This window comes from Pogona vitticeps, chromosome 4 (assembly GCF_051106095.1).
Source record: "Pogona vitticeps strain Pit_001003342236 chromosome 4, PviZW2.1, whole genome shotgun sequence".
Lineage (NCBI taxonomy): Eukaryota > Metazoa > Chordata > Lepidosauria > Squamata > Agamidae > Pogona > Pogona vitticeps.
Window position 1 is genome coordinate 33056294 of NC_135786.1, and position 25145 is coordinate 33081438.

General features: G+C 40.4%; 1 protein-coding gene across 6 annotated transcripts in view; it reads right to left on the reverse strand.

Annotated features, from left to right (window-relative positions):
* RALY (RALY heterogeneous nuclear ribonucleoprotein) overlaps nucleotides 1–25145 on the reverse strand; it is a 283434-nt gene that overhangs the window by 173061 nt on the left and 85228 nt on the right. The window contains exon 1 of one of the 6 annotated variants that reach the window (XM_020806516.3): nucleotides 15030–23861. The exons of 4 other annotated variants lie outside the window; for them this stretch is intronic. The gene's annotated coding sequence lies outside the window, so the exon portion shown is untranslated. Of the gene's footprint in view, nucleotides 1–14430; nucleotides 14586–15029; nucleotides 23862–25145 lie in introns of those variants that run through there. One more of the 6 variants, XM_020806513.3, reaches the window with a different exon arrangement.

Sequence of the window (25145 nt, forward strand, 5' to 3'; positions counted from 1 at the left end):
GAGGAGCATGGAGTTCCTGCAACTTTGGAATTTTTTTTAACATAAAAGATGGAAATCAGAAGCCTCCTGCAAGTATGATCTACCATAAAATCAGTTTTTCCCCCCATTGGTGCTTTTTAATTGACAAAAATTGTCATTTGTTTAAGTGGGATTCTGAGCCACTTCCAGTTTTGTCAAGAAGGGGTGTTGAGACCCACGTCAGGTTCTGGAGGGGCCTATTTCGTCCCAAGATCTTCCAAACTGCCCAACCCTGTTTCAAAATAAAGCATGACAAATAAAAGAACAAGGAGCAAGCTTATCCAGAGCACAGAAGACATTGTGTGTTAAATGTGCTGATTTGCGATCATTTGTTTATTTTGAATCCATCCATACACAACTCTCACTATAAGTGCAATACAACGGGGTTGTATATCTATTTCATATATATGTATTCAGTGATTGCATGCAAGAGGGAGGAGTGGAACCTTTCCCATTTTAGATAGAACAGTCCTCTATTTGAAGGGCTATCAGAAGACAATTCTCTGTTCTAGTAGCCCTTCAGATGTTTATGGACCTCTTCTCCCATATCCCGTCTCCATGGGCAAATTTAGCTAGACCTGGATTACAGCCACTAAGCTCAGGGGGTGGGGGGCAACAGGTTCCCTAGTCCTGATATACTTGAAATGTTGTCCAAATAAGAAATCATAAGAAGTGATTAGCACTTGGATACCTGCTTGTGGTGATCTAAATGCATAGAGATATACTGAATTTCTGTCAAAACTATACTGCTACTACTAGCATAAGAAGAAGAATCTTTGTTTTTGATTTAACTGCTTTGGTCATTAACTACAACTAGCATTACAATTAAAAACATAAATACAAATAGAAACATGTATACCTTAGAAACATAATACTAACAAACTTAAAAGTACAAATACATACATTGACAAAATACTGGACTAAAAACAAAGTACTGTACAATTAAAACTGTAATAACTACTTCTCAGTTTGCATCTATGTGTATATATGTTTAAATGCACACACTATGTAAATATGTCTCCCCCCCAATCCAATGTTCAACTTGAGAAGGACTTCACTTTGTTGTCGCTTATTGGCCTCTTTCTATGTTGACATGTTCAGTGCTGGTTTATGGAATTATTTATATACCACATTTCTCTTGCAAAACCTGTCTCACATTTCAGAAAAAAAGGATGAGAGAAATAAAAAAAGATTCTGTTTTATACAGTAAAATCATCAGCAACTGTATGAAAGAAGGTATCAAACTAGAAATTTTAGCAAATCATAGATCACACATGAAAAATGGGCTGCATAACATGCTATGCACATAGGCTCTGGGTGCATGAGTAGGGTCCCTGGCAGAAATAAGGTCTGCAGATGAATGAACAGGTCATGTAATGATGAGCTCAAACTAGAGGAAGCCATATTTAAGGCTAAATATCAGGAGAAAACATCTTAACTATTAGAGCAGTACAACAATAGAATCATTTATATTGGTAGATAATGCTGGAGGCATTCAAGGGAAAATTGGACAACCATCTGTTATATCTGCTTTGATTTGGATTCCTGCATTGAGCAGTGCGTTGTATTTAATGGCTTTATAGGCCCATTCCAACTCCATTATTCTATGATTCTATGAATGGAATCTATACTTATAGTATACATGCTCTTTCACAAGCTGTGCCACAGGTACACGTGGAACAATTGAATGCAATCTTGTTTCCCTCTTTATGTGCACAGAGAGTACACCAGTGCAATGTTTGTAAAAGGAATCCATCCTACTTCTGTTCACCATTTTGCTTGGTGGAACCTTCGTATTAACATCTATGCTGGACATGGCAAAGTGATGTTCTGAATTTATGGGCAGAGGTTCCAACTTACCAGTAAAATTAGCCTATCCTGCTGTTATATTTTCCAACAAAGCTTAATTGCAGGAATCAGAACGTATTGCTTTACACATGTTTGAAAAAAAAGATCACTGGCTAATGTCTGTAGATCAAGTGGCTGGCTGTCCAAAGTTGAGTTGCACTGGTGTGTTCAATAGCAGATGACAATTTATATAGAGCACAGAGTGAGAGATTTCAGTCTGTAACCTTCCCTGAGTGGTATTTTTTAGTGGAAAGGTGGAGTGAAATATAATGAATGGATTAAATAATGAATAACAGTACATATTAAATAATATACCCAGCTCTAGCAAAAGCGTTATTCAATGCTGTATCCCTGTGACTTTAAAATTCAGAACCAAAATGATTATATTTAGGGGGCAATCTGAAATACATACAATCTGCCACATCCATTAATGCTATAACCTTGGAGCAGCTGCAATGCCAGAATGAAGGGAATGTTAAAATTTAATAAGTCCCTTTGCTTGCTCCTTTCCTGTGCTCTAGCATACCCAAACGAAACCTATGAAATTTAGCAAACTGTTCCTTTTTCCCTTTTGTATTCCTTATTATGGTATAGAATGGAGAGATGATTCAGACTCCAGGTGTAGTGAAGCCAACCATCTCGATTCCTTCAGTGATTCACTCCTCAATGAATTTTCACATAGATCATTTCAACAAGGCTACTGGAAAGAATGCATCAGCACACCTGGGTTCATTTTCTAGGTCTTACATCATCACTAGAGATGGGGATAAATAAAAAAATGGCAATTCATTTTGATCTGTTATTCGTCAAAGTTAACAGATCAACGAATACAAATATATGAATATTATTCTATGAATCCACCCATCGATTCATCTGCACTTTAAACAGATATAACACTGGCCCCCAAACACCTAGAGACATCAGATTTGCAGGGAAGCTTCCTCAGACACTTTCCTACAAATCCTGTAAGGTTAGTGAACATTGGATCACGGACCTCTGAGTTATATAGTCACAAAGAGGACCCCCCAGGAAAACTCTCCCAGGTAGTCAGAGACTCCAGAATAATAATGGAGCTTCCTATGTCTTTCTCCAACATGCCTGCCAACTTTGGTGAAGACTGGATATCAGACATCTGAGTTACAGTATTTACCCACAAATTGGGTGCCCCCAGAAGAGTTTATCACACAGCACAGAAGCCCATTCTGCCTACTGGGTGCTGATCAGAGTGGTCTTAACCGACCAGATAGGCGGGATATAAATAAAATAAATAAATAAATAAATAAATGATCACACACACACACACCCAGCCACACCAACAGTCTACACACACACCCACTTTTCCCTATCTTAGACCCCACCCCACTCTCCTCGACAACCCCTTACCTTAACACCTGCTGCCAAGGTCTCCATCAGGCCTACGCAGCCACGGCATGTAAAAACGGAGAGTAGCTGCCCTTTGCAAAGATGGCGGCTGTGGCTTCATTAAGGGTAGGGAAGCTGCAGCTGCCATCTTTGCAAAGGGCAGATTGGATTCCTTTAAGGCAGGCCAAGAGGATCCAGGCTGCCCTTTGCAAAGATGGCACCTGCGGCTTCCCTAGCCTAAATGAAGCTGCAGCCACAATCTTTGCAAAGGGCAGCCAATCTCCATTTTTACATGTGTGGCTCCAAGGCCAGAAGGCCTCGGCAGCAGTGATTACGGTAAGAGGGTTTCAGTGGGGGTGGGGTGGGGTGACATGGGGCTTAAGGTAGAGAAACGAAGGGGGTGGGGTAGGCTATGGTATTGGGTGGCTGTGTGGGGTAGTGGCTGCCATTCTGTTGGCGATCAGCAGATCGGCCGCTGGTAGGCAGAATGGTGTGCTTTTGTTTTTGTTTTTTAATATGGACAAATAAAAACAGGTAACTATTCATCCCTTCATATTCACAAATACAGATCAACAGATTCTTAATGGATCAGCTATATTCATCGGAAAATGCAATCCATTTTTATACACTTCCCCATCTCTAATCATCACTATTATTCTATTATTTTTATAGAACTTCTTTCTTTCTTTCTTTCTTTCTTTCTTTCTTTCTTTCTTTCTTTCTTTCTTTCTTTCTTTCTTTCTTTCTTTCTTTCTTTCTTTCTTTCTTTCTTTCTTTCTTTCTTTCTTTCTTTCTTTCTTTCTTTCTTTCTTTCTTTCTTTCTTTTAAAAACAACAATAAATATGCATTTGTTTCTCTTCTGGCACAGATGTTCTTTCCCTCCAAGATTACTCTTCTTTTTTGTTGCAGCGACTGCATTTTCCCAGGATTCAAACTGTAACGTATTTTCAATCCCAGAAAAGTCAGTGTCTTCCTCCTCCCAAGGAATGTTAATTGTTATTCTAACTGCAATGTAGAATATGGCTATTTGTCACAGTCTCCTATTGGATATACTTCTAGTAATATATTTCCTTTCTTTTCCCTTGCCCCATATACTTGTGTTATTCTATGCAGGTTTTTTTTAACCATTTGAAGGCTGTCTTTTCTTTCTTTGTACAGTTCTGGCATGAGAAACTCACATGGACATGATGTTAAAACACATAGGCGAAAAGCAGGAAGCCCTCCGCTCTCTGGTAATTTTGTCATCGGGGGAACTTTACAGCTCAAATCCAGTAGTAAGTTACAACTAGAGCTGATCTATTGAATTAGTGGGGAATTAATGGTTCAACTCCTCCATAAATTCCCTTGATTCAAATGAGACTAATCTAGTTGCATCTTAGTACTGGATTGTGCGTTATTTGTTTAACTTCTTAGGGCACACAATGCCCATAATCCGTAACCATTGTATATGCTGCATAGGTCTTACAGGAATTGTAGACAAAAATATCTGGAGGAAAACAGTTGCCAATCCCTGACTTGGAGGCTAGATATTTCCCTGCCCTACATTGAACTGTCCGCACCTTTTTTATTGCACAAAGGGAACACAAGGAACGTGAGACTAATAGTACATCTAGCTCAGTATTTTCTATACCAGTTGGCAGTGGTTCCTTACAGTATAAGGCAGGAGTTTTCCCAGCCTTGCCAGAAGATAATCCATGAACTGAAAGGAACAACCTTTGCATGGTCTGAATGAAGAACATTGTAGTCATAATCATCCCATCAAATAAATATCCTGGCTTTCTCATTTCCACAAAGCAAGGTGGCTCAAAATATGATTTTTTTAAAAAAACAGTCATCATTTAAAAACACAGTAATTTACAATATAAAAACACAATTAAACAAGTATAAACACCCAGATTTAATATGTTAGTCTCCCTCTTTAAAAACAGCAGTCAAGAACAGTACATTACTCACACACCATTAAAGGATCTTTCTTCATCATCTGATCAGTAGCCAGTAAGCCTGCCTAAATATATATATATATGTATCTTTACCTTCAAATAGAAAAACAACAATGGTGGGCCAGCTTGGCCTCCCTTAGTAGGGAGTTCCATTGCCTGGGAACAGACAACCAGAAAGCTCTCTCTCTTGTCTGCACCAAATGAAGATGGAGGGGGAGAGAAAAACCTCTCCTGAGCATCATAACCACCTAGGCAAGCTTGTACATGCAAACAAGATGTTCCATTATACATATGAGACTTTTTAAAAAAATGGATGAACATAGAACAAATATACAAATAGTGAAATTATATGTATGACTACTCGTAAGTGAGACCCACTTGAGTTCAGTAGCGGTTATTCTCAGGTAAACAGGAACAGGGTTGCAGTCTAAAAGGAAGCCTAAAATGAAGTTATGATATACATAGATTAATCTTGCTGAATGGTCTATAGCATTATTTTTCAAATTCATTTTCAGTTCCCCTAGATTTTCATCTGATAAAGAGCAGCACTGGTAGCAATTTGGGGAAAATATTCATGAACACTTTCCACTTTTCTATAAAACTAAGAACTGTAATAAGAGAAAGAATGTAACCTATAAGTAGTAAGGATGATGAAACCCCCAAACCAATGGTTTGGGCTACATGAAATACGAAATTGTATCTGAAGCACAGAGCTAGACATGACACGTGGATTTGCACTAAAATGTTATGTCAGATTTGCACTATTTTTGCTATCATGACTCCATCCTAAGGAATTTCCACTAAAGCACTTTAAAGGATACCTTGCCAACTCACAAATCCCAAGATTCATGACGATTCAGCCATGACAATTGAAGTTGTACTAATCTTATATAATTGTGTAGTCCTGATACAATTACCTAATCTTTTCTTGCAAAGGTCAGATCACACAATATGTACAACAGTATATAGAAGCAAAAATGACAAAACTGATTGTACTTTGGTCATATTATGAGTATACAGGATTCCCCGAATAAGACAATAATGCTAGGGAAAGTTGAAGGCAGCAGAAAAAGAGGACTATCAAATATATTCCAGCTTAACTCCATAAAGGAATCATAGTCTTGATTTTGCAAGAGGTGGGCAGATCACTCATTTACAGGGTTGCCATATGTCAGATGACTTGATGGCATTTAACAAGAACAGCAATTAAAAATTTTATGCTACTTTTGGTATCAGTGGTTTTATTAGTGTCTTAGATTTTACTATCAATCAATGTGTCTATAAGCCAAAATCCTACTAGATATTTACATTCACACAAGAGGAATTGTTGGTGAGGCACCAGTCTCATATTGGGTGTGGGATAGTTGCACATCTTATGACAAACCCAGCACACACTTGATGCCTTGTCAATTTACTGCTGTTAGCAACAGAAGGACAATTCTCAATGTGTTATAATCATGGACTAAGACAAAAATATCTTCTAAACCTTTGCTCACATTAGAGGATTTCAGACCCAGAAATTTAGTAGATTAACAGAACTGCTTCACAGAGCTTTAAAGTAAAATCAGCAGTAGAAATGAAATCATGAAATCAAAGAATAATTGAGTTGGAAGGGGTCTATAAGGCCATAAAAACAAACCACCTGTTTAATATAGGAAAATCTAGATCAAAACATGTCTAACTGATAATTGTCCAGCTTTTTCATGAATGCCTCCAATGCTGGAGTGTTAACCACCTCCTGAGGGAATTGTTTCCATTGTCTCACTGCTCTAACAGTTAAGAGGTCCCCCCCCCCCCAATATTTAGCCTAAATCTGGCTTCTTATAATTTGAGCCCATTGTTACATGCTCTGTACTCTGGGATGATCGAGAAGAGATCCTGCTCCTCCATTGTATGACTACCTTTCAAATATTTGGAAAGTACTATCATATCTTCCCTCATGCTTTTTTTCTCAAGGCTAAACATGCCCAGTACATTTGATAAAAATGTTTGTTCATAAACAAATACCACAGATTTCAATGGGACTTTCTTTAAAATGCATATGATCTTTCTTTTTATCTTTCTCTGTTTTGAATCTCTTTCTTTTCCAGATCTGAGATAAGCTAAGGAAATCTTTATTATCCTTTTAAATAGGCCTGTAATTATGTTGGTCTTTTCCCAAACATTATTTCTGTTATAGATTTACAATTCCAGCAGCTTTTGGGGAAAATGTCTTTACACCACAGTCATTTTATTTACCAATTCAAGCATTCCAATTAGAACCTATCTGTTCCTTTAACCTTAGGCTTCTAGCTGTGAACATCAGAAGCATATTGAATTAGCAGTACTGAAATTTGCAGAGTTGCCGTACTTTTCAAAGGCTGAAGAAACATCATATTTGTTCATTATGTTTTCTGGCTGCCCTGGCCTGCTGCCCTTAATTTTTGTCTTGTTCTCTTTTACTAGCTTGAGCTGCAGAGCCCAGGGAAATGTAAGCACAAGTACAGGATGCAGTCACCATAAATGTGTGAGAAATGCATTCTTTTAAAGTTGCTGTTTAAAACAATGGATCCACTTGATTCTGAACCTCCTAGATAGAACACAGTACTGGACAAAGTTTGTGGTCAGAAATCTGTACATTTTGGGTCTTGCAATCCAATTGTTTAAAGAAAAATGTTTTCCCCCAATAGCAGTGCACCAGAAAACTGCCCCAAAACCAATTACATGCATTTCTAAAAAAGCACAAAGTTGCTTTAGTAAATAGTGGCATGTACCCATTAATGTAGTGGTTCCCAATCTTGGGTCCCTAGATGTTGTTGGATGAAAACTCCCAGAAGCCTTCAGCACTAGCTGTGTTGGCCAAGATTTCTGGCAGTTGTGGGTCAAGAACATCTGGGACCCAAGGTTGGGAACCATTGTATTAATACATCTGGAAAATGCACACAATTCCCCCCCCCCCGTAAAAACATATATGCACATGGAACTGATGTGGGGTGCACTTCGGAGGCAGGGAAAAGGAGGAAATGGAGTTGACAGTTGGCCAGTCCTAGCACTTTTTAGTCACGTGTCCTACAGAGTTACCATGATGCTGACCATTATGGACAGCAGTGTTTGAGCATAGCAATATCTCCAACACCTTTGCTTAACTTGGGATCAGGGCAGATTGCATCTTTTATTGCTTTCCAAAATGGTGAACTAATAATTCAGACTTATTTCAGAGCCCAAAAATGATTTTAAAAAACAAAACTCTTCAAGTCTTTCCAGATCATTTGCAAAAAATATCTTCGCAGCTCACCACTAGCATACAATCACTGCCAAAAGTACAATGGAGCCTTCTCCAAGATGCCTACCACTCCATCTGAAGAAAAAGGCTGTTTTGCCAGATAATCATGTGAAACATGTGCCAAGAATGACTGTGGAGTTAGTGGGTAGGAAAGCCAGTGTCCTATATGTCCTCTAGCAACTTTATAAGTATGTTATCCTGAGGTCTCGCCCCATCTGATCTGTTCCGGAATAACCCAGAGATGCTTTTCCCACCAATGTAAAGCTATAATGTCTGCTGGCTATTTAGCTTATCACCCACAAACCACTTGTGAACTTTGAAGCACCCTTTTATTGTAAATCTCACACCATAGCTGCAATACAGAAAGAACAATAAAATAGTCACTTTTGTTATAAGATTTAAATTCAGTTCAGAAAGCATCTCCCACGCATCCTTGTGTTGGAAAGGAATCATAATTGCTCCTGGGGAGTGAATGCAACTGTGTAATTTGTCATAAGATCTGGTCCAGAAGGGACACTGTGCTATCATCAATAAGCAAATGTATTTGCTCAGATTCAGCCAAGGATTACTGGTGTCAAGATCTGGAATCTATTTTATAAACTCATGCCAGGCACTGAAAGCAGAGACGCTCATACCCAGCCCTAAAAACAGAGAATCCTCCCTTCTCTTGGGTGGAGGCTGCCTGGAGAAGTGAATGCCTTGGAGGGCATGAACACGAGGGACCTTGGCTCACCTTAAGCTGCCCCCTCCAAACAAGACTGGGCTAAGGGATCAGCACTGTGGGGCACCTGCCAAGTAGGGTGGCATGCAGGCATCGTCAAAGAAGAAGACAGGATATCAAATTGAGTGTACTGATTTAGAGATAACAGCTGCAAGAAAGGAAACACTTGCAATAATTTAAATAGAAACTCCATTGCCATACCAGTGAAGTCTGCGATTACCTGATTGTCAGCTAAGCCTCCTGTCTAGGAGGTGATAAAATGTGTAACTACAGTTCCAATCCTTGCTTTTCCTTCTTAATATGGCTCTTCATCTTGAAAGTGGGCTCTCATCTACCCTACTTCAAAAGCCCATACCCTAGCAGCAGGCCCACTGTTGATCCTGTGGACCTCTGGTTGGTTCCTCTTCTCCCTCTTTCCTGTTCACTTGCCTTCTTCAGTTACATGAACACTTTGAACATTATTAGAAGTAAAGAGGAACAGCAGCAGCTTTATCCTGGGCAGAGTTTGGAAAGTTACTTTTAGAAAACGGTAATTTATAGCAAGAGATGGGCATGAACCACAGTTTGGCAGTTCATCCAGGTTTGGCCCTCTGGCTGCACAGTTCTTTCACGGATGCCCCAGCTTCCCAGCCTTCTCTCCACTGGCAGGTGCCCACTCAGAGGCAGCAGTGCAGGCTTGTGCTGCCTCTGACTGGGCGCCTGCAAGAGGGGGCAGGGCTGGGAAGCTGCATGACTGCCTCTGAGTGGGTGCCTGCTGGAGGAGGCAGGGCTGGGAAGCCAGGCTGTCCACAGAACAGCTGTGTAGCCCGAGGGCTGAACTGGTGGTTCGTGCCCATCTCTAGTTATAACTGTCGTTAAGAGGCCACCAAAACATGTTTAATATTATAACAACAATGTTTTGAAACAGTTCCTTCCCTTCCTTTTATAATATGCAGTTTCTTTTCATAATGCCGTAACACACACTGGTCTGTGGTACTTCCTACTCAGCTCCTCATCTTCTCAGTACTCACTGCAGAGCACAAGGCACAGTCTGAGGCACAGCACTACCACACCATATTTTTCCCACCACTACTGAATGTTCCACCCCACATGACTATACAAGTAACTAAAAGGTTACAGTTACCTCATAAGAGTCATGGTGTCTCTCACTGTTAACAAATATCTATTGTAACTATATATTGTAGGAGCTAATTGCTAGAGATTGGACTTCTGGGTTTTGAGAACTACCACTCTTGGCTTGAACTCCCCTATGTAGAATTCTGGGAGTGGGATCCAAGGAATAAGGGGGCTGCAGGGGAGCCTTCTCTGCCTTCATGCTCTTCCCAGGCTGCTTCCTGGGATTCACAAAGGTTTGCAGAGAGGGCTATTCCTAATGCCCATTAGGCTGTATAGAGCAGCTATCCTCAATCTTTTTTCAGCCACAATATAAACCACAATATGAAAGAAATATAAGCCAGATCAGAATTGTATAAGCCACATAACAAACTTTATAAGATGATGGGTGAATAATCATTCCATTCTGTGCCCCCCTTCAAATGTGCCCTGTTGGGAATGGCTGATACAGAGGACACCTCCAATGGAATAACTCATTCCTACTGATTGCAATTAACTTTAATTATACGAATTTAAGTACTTTCAAGGTCTAGCAATGGTGCAGACTGGGTGCTCAGGAAGAGAGCAATGAAGGAGGCGTGCTGATGGTAGCAAGGAAGCAGGGCTACTTGACCTAAGGGTCCCAAAAAGAAAACAAGTGTCGTTGGAGTGTTGCATTAGGAGTCAAAAGACTTGGACCATGGCATTCAGTAGGTGGTCAGGGACCAGTCACACTCTTTCAGTCTGATATAACTAATAGGAAAGCTGTGAAGTTACAGCAGGAGGGGTCACCTATGCCAACCATCTTTAGCTGAGTGATAGAAAGGCAGGGTATACACATAACAAATAAAATAATAAGAAAATAAAATATAGAGCCATCAAAATCAATGAGAAAATAAATATGGAGCCAACAAAAGCTATCTAACTTTCAGATAGAAATTCAAGAGATGCTTGAGAGCTGGCCTCTCTTTTTTTTTAAAAAAAAGCAAAGTACTGCCCTCTGATATGCATGTGGAAAACAGTGATGCCTGTTTTAAAACTTGACATTAGACCTCACATCTTACAGTTTTGAAGAAACTGCAATTTCCACCCATGGAAGCCCATCCACTGAAAGTAAACTCTGGAAAGGCCATTATCTCCATTAACTGTGGCTGAATATTAACAGTTGGCAGCTGCACAACAGAATGAAGGTATAAGTGCCTTGTGTGGAAATGAATACATTTTCCATTTCAGTTTATACAAGCTGTGGTCAGGAAAGCTGAGTGAACTGCAAAGAGGTTTCTGCTGACCGTAATTATATGCACGTGTTTTTAATCCAATTAGCAGCTTCAGACTCTCACACTGTCTGGACTGCAAATTTAGACTTCCCAGTGGAGCCTCAACATCATTTGCATTGAATAATTTGAAAAACAGAAAAGATCCAGCTGAAAGAAAAGAAACCTGTTTTAATTTTTTGTTGTTGTTAAATCATGTCTGACTCTTCGTGACCCCATGGATCAGAACACGCCAGGCCCTCCTGTCTTCCACTGCCTCCCGGAGTTTCGATGACACTGTCCAACCATCTCGTCCTCTGTCGTCCCCTTCTCCTCTTGCCTTCACACTTTCCCAACATCAGAGTCTTTTCCAGGGAGTCTTCTCTTCTCATGAGATGGCCAAAGTATTGGAGCCTCAGCTTCAGGATCTGCCCTTCCAGTGAGCACTCAGGGTTGATTCCCGTCAGAATGGATAGGGGGCTCTCAAGAGCCTCCTCCATCACCACAATTCAAAAGCATCAATTCTTTGGCGGTCAGCTTTCTTTATAGTCCAGTTCTGACTTACATACATCACTACAGGAAAAACCATACCTTTGACTATTCAGACTTTTGTTGGCAAGGTGATGTCTCTGCTTTTCTAAGGTTTGTCATTGCTTTCCTCCCAAGAAGCAGGCATCTTTTAATTTCATGGCTGCTGTCACCATCTGCAGTGATCATGGAGCCCAAGAAAGTCAAATCTGTTACCACCTCCTTATCTTCCCCTTCGATTTGCCAGGAAGTGATGGGACCAGTGGCCATGATCTTAATTTTTTTGATGTTGAGTTTCAGACCATTTTTTGCACTCTCCTCTTTCACCCTCATTAAGAGGTTTTTTTAAATTCCTCCTCACTTTCTGCCACCAGAATGGTGTCTTCTGCATATCTGAGGTTGTTGATATTTCTTCCAGCAATCTTAATCCCAGTTTGGGATTCATCCAGTCCTGCCTTTTGCATTCTGCATATAAGTTAAATAAGCAGGGAGACAATATACAGCCTTGTTGTACTCCTTTCCCAATTTTGAACCAATCAGTTGTTCCATATCCAGTTCTAACTGTTGCTTCCTGCCCACATATAGATTTCTCAGAAAATAGGTAAGGTGGTCAGGCACTTCCATTTCTTTACGAACTTGCCATAGTTTCCTGTGGTCCACACAGTGAAATGCTCATGCATAATCAATGAAGCAGAAGTAGATGTTTTTCTGGAACTCTCTGGCTTTCTCCATAATCCAGCGCATGTTAGCAATTTGGTCTCTAGTTCCTCAGCCCCTTTGAAATCCAGTTGTACTTCTGGGAGTTCTCGGTCCACATACTGCTGAAGCCTACCTTGTAGGATTTTGAGCAAAACCTTGCTAGCGTGTGAAATGAGTGCAGTTGTACAGTAGTTGGAGCATTCTTTGGCACTGCCCTTCTTTGGAATTGGGATGTGGACTGATCTTTTCCAGTCCTCTGGCCACTGCTGAGTTTTCCAAACTTAATTTTTAGATTTGGCCAAATAAATACTGCTGGAATTAAAGTACAGTAGTAGAAGTTGTCATATGATTCCCCCACCCATACAAACTTGGAATGTAGTTTGTATTAATATTGAAATTTTGGACATGTTAGCCGTATATGACTTGTGATCAGCCAGAGCTTGGAAAGAATGCATTGAAATAAAAAGCATTATGTTGATTCATTTGTTTGTTTGAATATGTGTGTGAAAATTTTAACGTTATTGTTTTTTACTTCTGCTCATCTCGCTGAATGGGGATCAAGGAAGAAAAGCGTTCCCTTATATGTTCCAGTCCAATGGTTAAGATTGTCTTTCGACTCTGTACTCTGTGTTCTGCTGCCCACACTGGCGCAGTGGGTGGCTATTAGAAAAAGACTGTGCTCTACAGTATCTCCCATGTGAGAAATGCCCTCCATAGTTCAGCCTGGTTGGCATCTCCATTACATATATTTAGACAACAGGCTAAGCTCTGTTTCTCTTTTGGTAGGCATTTAATATTTAAGTTTTGACTCTGATTGTTTGGGGTGTTTTATTTATGGCCTTGTTTTTTTTCTGGTTACTTATTGTCTGCCTTGGGTTTTTATGATCATCTACTGCTCAAAAGACTTTTGTCAGTTGGGCAGTATGAACATCCATAAATATCAAAGACAGAGATGAGTGGGAAGAACAGGTTTTTTAAATGAGAATATTTCTGATATTTTTCTTTTTTTTCCTAGTTGTAGAAAAGGACGGTCACTTTTTGTAATGTTCTGCTCTTCCTCTCCCTCTTTTAGTCGCTGTTATCTTTCTTCCCAATCAAAAATGGTCTAAAGCTACCTCAAGAATTGGAGATTTGCCTGATTATAAAATTATGAGAGAAGCCAATAACAGTACCGTACTTGAGAATTTTCCCACAGCCACCACAACTTGGCAGGTAAGCTAAAGGAATCTTAATTTTGGTACCTAACAACCTCCAAATATCTTTTTCTTTCAGTTTCTATATCTCTGTAATCAGAAGACAAGCTTTTAAACAGTGTTTCCCAATCTTTTTCAAGCCACAACCACTTTTTATAATATAATAAATCTGTGGCACTCGCCCCCCTGCCATGTTTGCATTAAAAGGCATTTTTAATTCGGCAAAGTCATCCCTTCTCAGAAAGTAGATGCTTCTTTCTCCCGCAAGGGGCATGTTTCTCACATATACAATACACATTCACTTTAATATCTGGTCAAGGAAGACATTATTTAACAAGGGCTACAACACATATAAGGTGACCTGCAAACCCCAGAAAATACTTTGCAACCCCTTGGGTGTCACAGCCCCCAGATTGGGAAACAGTGCTTTAAGACAAAGGCACATACAATGTATTCTCCATTGCGCTCTCTCTCTCTCTCTCTCTCTCTCTCTCAAGTGGGGGTGGCACATTACCTGCTGCCTCTGATAATGAAAGCATGTTAGTAAGGAACTGCTTTCAGTAAGCACATCAGGAAAAATCTATTCCGCCCCCCCCCTCTTTTTATCAGCACGTTAAAAAAACTCAGCTCAGGCAAGGATCTTTTCAACCCACAAAAGCACGCACACAGTGGACAAACCTCAGTGGGTTCTGCCTTAAATACAAGAAACCATCTGTTAATGTTAATTATGCCAGAACCACAGAGAGAGGAGGGGTGAAACACACCTGTCGCACGTTTGACTGGTGGAGGTAATTGGCTATACTCCATTTATCCCTGGGCCTAACAGTCAATTCCATTTAAAGTTTGATTTTTAAATAACCAAGCCCGGGCGGCTTTATAGCTCGATATCATTTTATTCATTCACTCCATCTCTTCAGATGGCCTTCTCTTTCCATTCCCCTTGGCCTCCCTTCCTGCTAATTACAGAATCACAGGCAGGGTGCCGATATGAAGAGGAGGCTGACATTTCTCATTGAGCAAACTGCTGAGGAATTTCTGATGGAGCCATTTTGCCCCCACCCCACACACCAATGTGACATTAATTGTTGTTAAATATTCTTATCTCTTACATACAGTTCTGTTTCAATAAAGGTCAGTGGCATCGTCCATGACAGGGTCTGTTGTCGCTGTGCAGTAGAACTAATCAGTCACTCCCTCACTGTGCTCGGAGCTCTTTTTTTCCCTCTCATTAATTCCGGCTCAGTAGAAAGACTTTAAAAAATGCAAACCATCTCAGCTGCTCAGATGGGTATTAGGATATGAAATTATTAGCTCAGCCAACCCTAGAAGTCTAGCTAATATCGCCTGTGTGACTCGAGCTACAACGCCTCATTAAGGGGGCCATGTGGCTGCCCATGAAAAAACACTTCTTTAATTAAAAAGTCAGTGTTGTCGGCAGGCATGAAGGCTAAAATCTGTCATCGGGGTTCACACAAGATGGCTTCTCCTCTTATGGCTCTCACTCTAGATAATGGAGTAAGATTTAAGTAAGGCTATTTTGCATTTGCCATGCAGTTTCTTTTTTAAAATAATAACTGGTGTAATATATTCCCTTCTCAAAGGTTTCAGAGTAGGACACTCATCCACTTGCAGGTCCCAGCTAGTCATGAAACAGACCTACACTTAGTATTATGTCTGTGGAAAAGGAATATCATAAAATCCTAGGCTGGCATTGTCTTCAATGCCAGCAGAGTGGAAAGTTCTGCAGGCGTGTGAAGTAGGATCTCTTTGCTTGCTATGGGGCATGCCTAGATTACTTCGTTATTTAAACACAAGAATTGCAGGTTTTCTGCCCATGGAAAGAAGCACTGTGTACCTTCATGTGATAGTGGGTAAATGTCAAGCCACTTGGGCTATGCACAAGGGTTTGACTGAAAAAAAGATTCCAGCCATACATAGAACTATAGACCTGGAAAAAGCTCCAAGGGTCATCTAATCCAACAGCCTGTCAACATAGGCACACACAGTCAAAACATCCCTAACAGATGGCCATCAATCGCTGTTTGAAATGTTCACTAAAGAAGAATCCACCTGCTGCTGCAGTAATCTTTTGCACTGTCAAATAGCTTTTGCCATAAGGAGTTCTGACTAATATTTTGTTGGAGTCTTGTGTCCCCCCCCCCCTTTGCTCCAATGCCTTACAAGTATGGAACATTAATAAATATAATTGTGTGCCATGAAGTCTATTTTGACTTATGGTGACCGTTTTCAGGGTTTTCTAGGTACTGAGTGTCATGGTTTAGGTTTATTAAGGCTAAAATCTAATTTCTGAATGGGATTTGTAGTCATGGATCTGTGTAGAAGGAATCCATATTGGTCTGTGTTAGCATAACTAGATGCTTCGAGAAGCTGTTTTCTCTTAGAGCTAGTTGGAATTTTCCATGAAGCAAGCTTGGCCAGAGACGATAAGAGTCAAGACACAACATCAGGAAGATGGTCAACAACACCTGCACATCCCATGGGAAATGGAAGTGGAGTGTGAAGAGACAGCCTTTCACCCTGATTGGTTTACGTCACAGAAGAGTGGAGAAGAAGGGTGGTTCCAGCATGGAAAAAATGGAGAATTAGACAGAGGAAGGACTGGGATTTTAGGGGATTTTTGTTGGATTTTTGCCTTGATGGATTTTTGAGTTCCAATTGCTATTTTTTCGCATTATGCTAGAATGTAGTTCGGAGTAAGGATAGAGAAGGGGGGGGCTATGCCTTGCCTACCTTTCAAGCTATTTTTTAGAGTTTTTTAAATTTCCTTTTTATAGCTGGAATTTGCTAAAGTTCTAACTGCTTTGATTTATGGAGATGTACTTGAATGCTATGCTTTGCAACAAACTGAATATCTCTAAATACTTTATTTTTCTAATAAAACAATAATTCTTAAAATCTTAAGTTTGGTCTCTTGAACAGCAAACCTGCACCAGGAGTGGTTTAGCATTCCCTTTTTATTGTGGTGTCCTGGGCCTGTGCAGCTTGCCCAAGGCCACATAGACTGGCTCTTCTTGGATGCCCAGTGTGGAACTGAAATCTTAACCTCTAGCTTCACAGCCAGATACCTAACTCACTGAACTATCCAGCCAGCTCAGGTAATGAAACTACTTATTAATTTTAATGCCCACATCTGTGTGCGGTTGTGTGCATACTATTCATCCTTTTCCTTTCTTTCAGGTGTTGCTCTTTTAGTTTGAAGTTTAATATGTGCCACAGTTTTGCATTGGCAATGTGACCTACATTACAGAGGACTATCCTCTATTTGAAAGGCTGTGAGGGGAAGTCCTCTGTCTGAAAGTGCCCCCATTTGATGGAGTGCTCACTTCATGTCCACCTTAAAGTTAAGTCTCTGTAAAAAAAATAAAAGAGAGAGAGAGAGAGCAGGGGCAGACCAACCAAATGCACAAATCACCTGATCAGGTCTTTTGGGAATGGTATTGTATTTCAATTCAAATTATTTCCAAATTTCCATTCATATGTATACACTAGCATGTACAAATTATATGGACACATGCACCCTTTTTTTGGTGATGAACTTCATTTTCTTCTGTTTCCTCCTCATTGTCCTCCTCCTCCTTTTGAAGTATGTATAAATGTCCTCCCCTAATATCCGTTTCTGTAACTTGTAATCTATAGCTAATACTTATCTTCTAAAACGTGACTGGAATCCACTGAATTTGGTTGCCAATAGAGAAGAGCACAAATTGTGGTTCGGCAGTTCGTGTTAGTTCAGTCCTTTGGGTGCAAAGCTATTCTGTGGCTGCCCTGACTTCCCAGCCCCGCCTCCTCCAGTGGGCACCCACTCAGAGGTAGCAATGTTAGTAAGGAGACTTAGAGAAATTCACAATTTTGGCCCAAAAAAGTAGTAGCTAAAGGTGCCCCTTTAGCTCCTCATTGTAGGGGTAATTTCAGTAGTATGAATTTGTAAAGAAAAAGTAAGCCTCATAAGTGAATGAATAGATCCACTGCATTGAACGGAAGCATTCAAAGGCTCAGAGTTAAGCAGAAGTTCTTAAGTAATGTGTTGACAGGGATATTTGGGGAACAGCTATCTTGACAGTCTGAGTCTTTACAAGTTATTTCATTTTTATTAAGCAGGTGCAATGTCCCAGGTTAGTTAACAAGTGCTTGTTGACATAAAATGACCCAGGTATTGGAGTGTTCAATGTACTTTGCTATTTTAAACCAAGGACCCTGCATTATATCACTTGTATTAAGCTGATGTGCGTCGGTGTGGGATAGAATGACTACGTTCCCCCCGGGATTGCTTCACAAAGGTCACATCTCATGCATGCTCATTGTTTTGCCTCCAGCAACTCAGTAACACATTTATATTTATGTATCTGTAAGGAGATACGTGTTGTTTATTCCAAAGAGACACCAGTTTCTCTTATATTCATAGATCTAAAGAAAATGCAAATATGAATGAGTCTCATTCACTGTGGGATGTGGTAGCGCTGCAGGGACGTGGTGGCACTGCGAGTTAAACCACAGAAGCCTCTGTGAGTTAAGGTCAGAAGACCAGCAGTTGTAAGATCGAATCCATGCAACGGAGTGACCTCCCGTCACTTGTCCCAGCTCCTGCCAACCTAGCCGTTCGAAAGCATGTCAAAATGTGAGTAGATAAATAGTTACCACCAAGGTGGGAAGGTATTGGTGTTCCGTGTCTAGTTGCGCTGGCCATGTGACCACAGAAACTCTCTGTGTACAAATGTTGGCTCTACAGCTTGGAGACGAAGATGAGCACTGTGCCCTAGAGTTGGACATGACTGGACTAAATATCAAGGGGAACCTTTACCTTTAACCTTTACCATTCACTATATAATAAGCATTTTAGAATTCAGGGGTCAGTTCAGGATCCAGAAAGCTAATTCAATTTTATCCCAAGAACTTAATTTTGCTGGATAATACAGGGAAACTGGTGTTTAAGAAGTAGGTGAGATGGTTCCCTCTTTTCGTATTTACCTATCTTGCCATTAAGAATGCCTGACATGACTTTCTCAAAGAGATTAACTAAATGTGATTCCCCCTGTTCATGTAAAATCCTTCTCTGTGAATTTTGATATCAAATATAGAGTAAATGATAAATACTGGAAATCAGACTGACATTTAGATGGATATTAATGTCAATACTGAGCTAATATTATTTCAGTATCTGATTATCTGAGATGATATTTGGCAGAAAAGCCATGCAATAGCATTCTACACCATTGACAGTTCACATTCAATTAGAACTTTTTACCAAGTGAGATATATGTATACAAGACACTGTTACCTGGTGCAGCAGTAATAGAATGGCCTGATAAATATCTCTTTGCAATGTTTCTTGCACACACGTACTCTCTCTCATACACATACACACTTTCCATAATGTTACACTAGTGTTGCAGGGAAAGACAGCTATAGAAATGTTTAGGATCAAGATACTAGTCCAAGATGCTGTCAAAATTGGAGACAGGCTGATGGGTGCATAAAATGACCAGACACAAAAGTTGACAAGAAGAATGTACAACCTGAAGATAAAGACCCTGCCAGTTTGTGTAAGCAGCCAAAGATATTCTAGGGAGTGTGAGTGAAAGCTTCTCACACATGCTGCGTTCATGACTGACAGACTCTCACCAGCTGCACAGCCAGGGAATTGGATTTCCCCTTTGAAAAAGAAGGATGGCTTCCTCCTTGCCTTGAGTCACCCAAAGCCACTGACTTTTAATTATTTTTAGCCATGGGATAAAATGGAAGATTGTGCATGAAGGTGACGTGTCACAGTGGGTGAAAATGGATTATTCTGGAGGAAGGATTGACCCTGCTAGGGGTACCAACTCATCTCCTCAGGAGCACCTGATAGACAGTCTGGTTGCTTAGGAACAAGACTCTTTGAGCCGATTAAAAAGTTCACTATTTGAAGTGGTACAGTCTTATCATGACAGTGTAACTTGCATGGAAATCTCGTCTCATGTCAAAACCTGACACCTGAAGAGCCTAACTACATGTGGCAGCAGGAACTATGTTTAGCAGACCATATGCCCTATTCATGTTAGAAGCAGGTGTGTATGCATATTGGTGGCAACTTTTTTTTAAAATTAAGCATAAAAAAAGAATATGTGGTTTAGAACAAATAAATATTTTATCTTTTCCTCCTCAATTTAATTCTCCATGTTCTGCTATCTCAAGCACTTTTCTCTTAGCCCAGCATGCTTCAGTCATCAGAACCAGGCAAGGGAAGAACTTGTCTGAATAACATGGGTAAGTAAAATGGAAGAGGGCTCACCTCTACTTCCTATGTGAATGAGGCAGACACATGGGCATATATGTCCATCCACAACTATCATTTCCAGTTTGATAATTGAAGCTTAATTGGGCATCCCTGGATGTTAGTTTTTTTAAAAAGCGTGACATGTTTGTCTGCAAGGTGAAAAATGTAATTCATTTATGTTAAAAACTAGGCGGGGAAAATGCATTAACACGTTAGGCTGCTGTTATGTTAATTGCTTACATTATCATTAGAAACCATAGCATTGGGGGGAAAAAGTCACATATGAGGCTCTGACAGACATCGTTGCCTGTTCAGTGACACATTTCATGGTTACTTCTTTCAGAAGTGCTCTTTTTGATAAGTGGCTTCTGTCAAGTTCAGGGTGAATCTGGAGAGCATACAGGGCAGAGTCAGTTTGAGTGGGGTGCAGTGTGCAGTTCCTAGGACAGTTCCAAGGCATCACTCCATTCTGGAAATGGCTGAAGCACATTTGAGGCCTGGTGTAGAACTGGCACAGGACTCCTGTTGCCAAGCTCTATCTTCCTTCGCTCCAAGTAGGAAGCCGTTAAAAGAGAGCACCCTGCCCTGCAGTGTCTCACATTTACAGGAGCTCCTGCAGGTCATGTCACTGTCGTTAATGTACCATTTATTGGAACTGTGGAGCTCCTGGAAGAGGGTCACCTGCCCCAGAGCTGGGATCAAGCTATGGCATGTGGCAGTTTTTCAGGGGTGCAGGGTACCTCAAGGGGATGTGGTGGCGCTGTGGGTTAAACCGCAGAAACCCCGGTGCTGCAAGATCAGAAACCCAGCAGTCGTAAGATCGAATCCACATGACAGAGTGAGCTCCCGTCGCTTGTCCCAGCTCCTGCCAACCTAGCAGTTCGAAAGCATGTAAAAATGTGAGTAGATAAATAGGTACCACCTCAGTGGGAAGATAACGGCATTCCGTGTCTAGTGGCATTGGCCATGTGACCACGGAAACTGTCTTCGGACAAATGCTGGCTCTACGGCTTGGAAAAGGGGATGAGTACCGCGCCCTTGAGTTGGACACGACTGGACTATGTTATTTAAGAGACAGTGGCCTAGAACTTGAAAAATTCATTTCAAAGTGCTTAGAAGAGCTTATCCCCACAGCATCATGGTATATCCATGCTAGAGAAAGAAAATAAGTCACCTTTTCTTTCTCCCACATTTAAATTGTTTAAACTTCATGTTCTTTCTATGCCACGCATGAAGAAATTTGGCAAATCATTCAGACAATGAGCTGAAATGAAATTATTTCCTATCTGCACCAGCCATGTATGTTTTCAGTCTGATGAGAGTACTGTTACATCTGCCCATTAGAGTAGAGTTAAAGTCTTAGTGAAATCTCTCAGAGGGAAAAATGTGATGACTTGAATTCAACAATAATTTATTCCTTTATTTAAAATATTTCTACCCCACCTTTCTCCTTAAAAAGGATCCAAGGCGGCATACGTCATTAAAAGACAGTATTTAAGGCTAACAACAGTGAATACTCTATACAAATACTAAAAAGGATCAAACAAATAACACATTAAAAATATAAGCAACACCATAACGCATTCAACGCAGTAAGATACAACAATCCATTTAAAAATCTCATTCAGGTAGACAGTCACTCCGGTAAAACATGTGCGAAGAGAAAAATCTTCACTGCTTGTGGAAGGACAGTAAAAATTTGGCCAGTCATGGTGTCCCATGGGAGGGAGTTCCAAAATCTGGGAGCAGCAACAGAGAAGGCCCTCTCTTGTGTGTCCATCACATGGACCTGTGAATGTGGCAGGACTGAGAGAAAGGCTTCCCCTGATGATCTTAACACCCAGGCAGGTTTTAAATGGAGACATGGTCCTTGGGATAGTTTGGGCCCAAGCTAGTTAGGGCCTTATAGGTTAGAAACAGAACTATAAGTGCCCATGGACTCAGAGTTAAGCACTCAAAGCCTGGATGGATGAATATGGCAACTTCCATTCCCCCCCCAATTCTTTTTTTTTAAACTCAGTTTTTTCCAGCCCAGATATAAAGCCACCCGTGAATTCTGATGAAGTCTTATTTTAAAAAAATGAAGTGAAATTTAACCCTCTCCTAATTGTTCACCCGTCTAAATGTTTAAAGCTTTATGAGGAACGCATGGAATTATTGTGGTGCATAATAAGCAGGCAGGTAATGCTATTGTGTAGTTTCTAAATGTTTAATGAGCAGTCATTCTGAATCATTCAGAAATGTTTACAGGGCTCTAGCCAATCTTTGCAAACTTCTTCAAATAGTAACATTCTTGGTTTGTCTTTTCTTTACTGAATCACATATTCTATCTTTTTTCTTCCTATGATAACCCATTAAGGTGAGAAAGGTGGAATTTTGGATTATAACACTAGGAAATCCTCCTTCTAAAAGCACCCAATAAATTATGATATCTGTCCTTCACACCCCACTGGCCCCATTCCAGGCTGGATTCAGTAAAGCCTGGTCAAATCTGAGGGAAATATGCAAACTGTGCAACTCTGTGAAGTTTTGACTGCCTCATCTCATTGCCACTAAAATATGAAATTCAGGTTGATTTCATAGAGTAAAGCTTTAAATGCCTGATTGGATACTGCAGAAGCACTAAATCAGCAACTTAAAAGTAGCACACCTTCTGCCTGAGTTAAATCCATTTGTAGGTTTGCACAAGGGACTAACACAATCTTTACAGTGACTGCCACTGTTGTTTAACAGGAAAGCTGCTCAAACTTCAGTGTTTATGACAGTAATTTTTCGGTCAAGTGGAGAGCTTGTGCACCGCATCTCTGCTTTCTTCCAGCTTCTGAGTGATCAGTAAAGACTAAATTGCAGACCACATTAAGTATAACATACATCTGAACCTCCATTTCTTTCTCAAAATTGCCATATAGTCCCATTTTGGGGAAGTGGACTTGTCCATGAAAACGCAAAATTAAAAATATGGCAGTTATTAATGTGCCACAACATTTTTGTCCATTTCCTTTTTCTTTTGTTTTTGGCCTTTCTCAAAATAAGTGTAGGAAGCTGCTTATACATTGGGACTACCAGGTACAGGATGGGGAGATATACAAATGGGGAGATTTAAACCTTACTCCCATAGCAGCTTCCTCTCTAAATTCACCCATTCCTTGCAGATATTGTGGCATCAAAGCTTTGTGGTGTGAAACAGAGAAAACACTCCATTGGTTGAAAGGGGGAAAGGTTTAAATTTCTGCATTATGATCTTGATGTGGATTGGGGTCCTGCTTGCTCTTCACATGCTGGTTTAGACCTAAGGTACCATGCAACAGGAGATGTGTAATTTCCAATTTGTGGTAGCTTCCTTGATTTGACTGAGCCTTATGGCACAGTGGTTTAACTACAGTACTATAGCACAAACTCTGCTCACAACCTGGGTTCAATCCCAGATAGCTGGCTCAAGGTTCACTCAGCATTCCATTCTTTTTGAGTACCCAACTCATGGGTGTGTGTGGAATGTGTAGCCTGCTTCATTAAATTGTAAACTACCTAGAGAGTCCTTTAAGCACTATTGGGAGGTATATAAGCAGAACATTTTGCTTATTTGCTTTTTGTTTTTTTATCTGAATTATTTATCTTACAAATTGTAAATGGTTCACTTTGAGCCAACGTGTAGGCCATCCAATCTGATTTGAACCCAAATATTTTAAGGTATTTGTATTTGTCTGAATAATGAAAAAACATGAAAAAAAGGGGAAAGGCTCTGACATGGAATGAGGGGTGAGACTCAATGTTGTCAATTACTCTTTGGCTACTGGAGTGTAAGCAAACTTCCCACCATTTACCTACCTACCTACTTACCTACCTACCTACCTACCTACCTACCTACCTACCTACCTACCTGCCTGCCTGCCTGCCTGCCTGCCTGCCTGCCTGCCTGCCTGCCTACCTACCTACCTACCTACCTACCTACTGAGAGCTGAACAATTTATTTCTTGCCTTACCCTCACTCTTCCATGAATCCATCCTGAATTATCTACACACCATTGCCCAGCTGTCAGTCACTCTTGAATCCTCTGAAATAAAAGCTACTGCTCTTTGTTAGTGAACCTCTGAAGGGTCAAAGGAAAATTCAGCACGTTGGAGAGCCCTGAGTTAATTCAAGTGCCACTTTTGGCTCCCTCGCTATACTTAGACCAGTTTGGAAATGACAAAGCCCTCTGCTTTTCTTCATAAATCCTGAATCTGAAGCACATCCCTAAAAATAGTTTAACTTGCTGGCAGATTTGATAAATAAGGATATCTCTCACAAATATCACTATGGGTCCCTCTAAATTTGTGTGTGTGTGTGTGTGTGTGTGTGTGTGTGTGTGTGTGTTTCAGTTTCAGTTTCACTTGATTTAATTGCTTGCTCCTTGAAAGTATTGTTTCTCAGGTGCACTTGAGTGAATCCATTTTTCAAATTTGAGTGCTGGAGGCTGAGTAGAGAACAGTTTGGGCTATTTCCTAGCAGAAGTTTTAAAAAAGAGCTTGTTGCATTAGTCACTACTTTCCTCAAGAGATTATGAAATGTAAATCTAATCTGTATTTCCCTGCAAACATCATGCTTGTCAGAAGGTATTGCTAGCTAAGCAAAGCATGTGGATTTGCTTCCTATGCATTTGAAAGACTATGTTATGTGCCAAGTAGCTTCTCAAATACATTTTATCCTCACAGAGGTAAGTCTCAATGAATGCCATGGGACTGTGACTTGCTGTTCCCAGAGCACAGGACTGTAGCCTTGAAAAACCTACAGTATTCCTCTCTCTTTTGAGGGGTTAACAAATGGGTGGCATGTTTTTGTGATTTACTTCACAGCATGGCTCAGGAAATGGAAGGGAGTGAAATAAAGGCTGGAGGAAGAGTGAGAAAAAGAAACATGTAAAACACTGAAACATCCTTCCACATCACCCTGAGATGATGTGTGGTGAGCTTTTAAA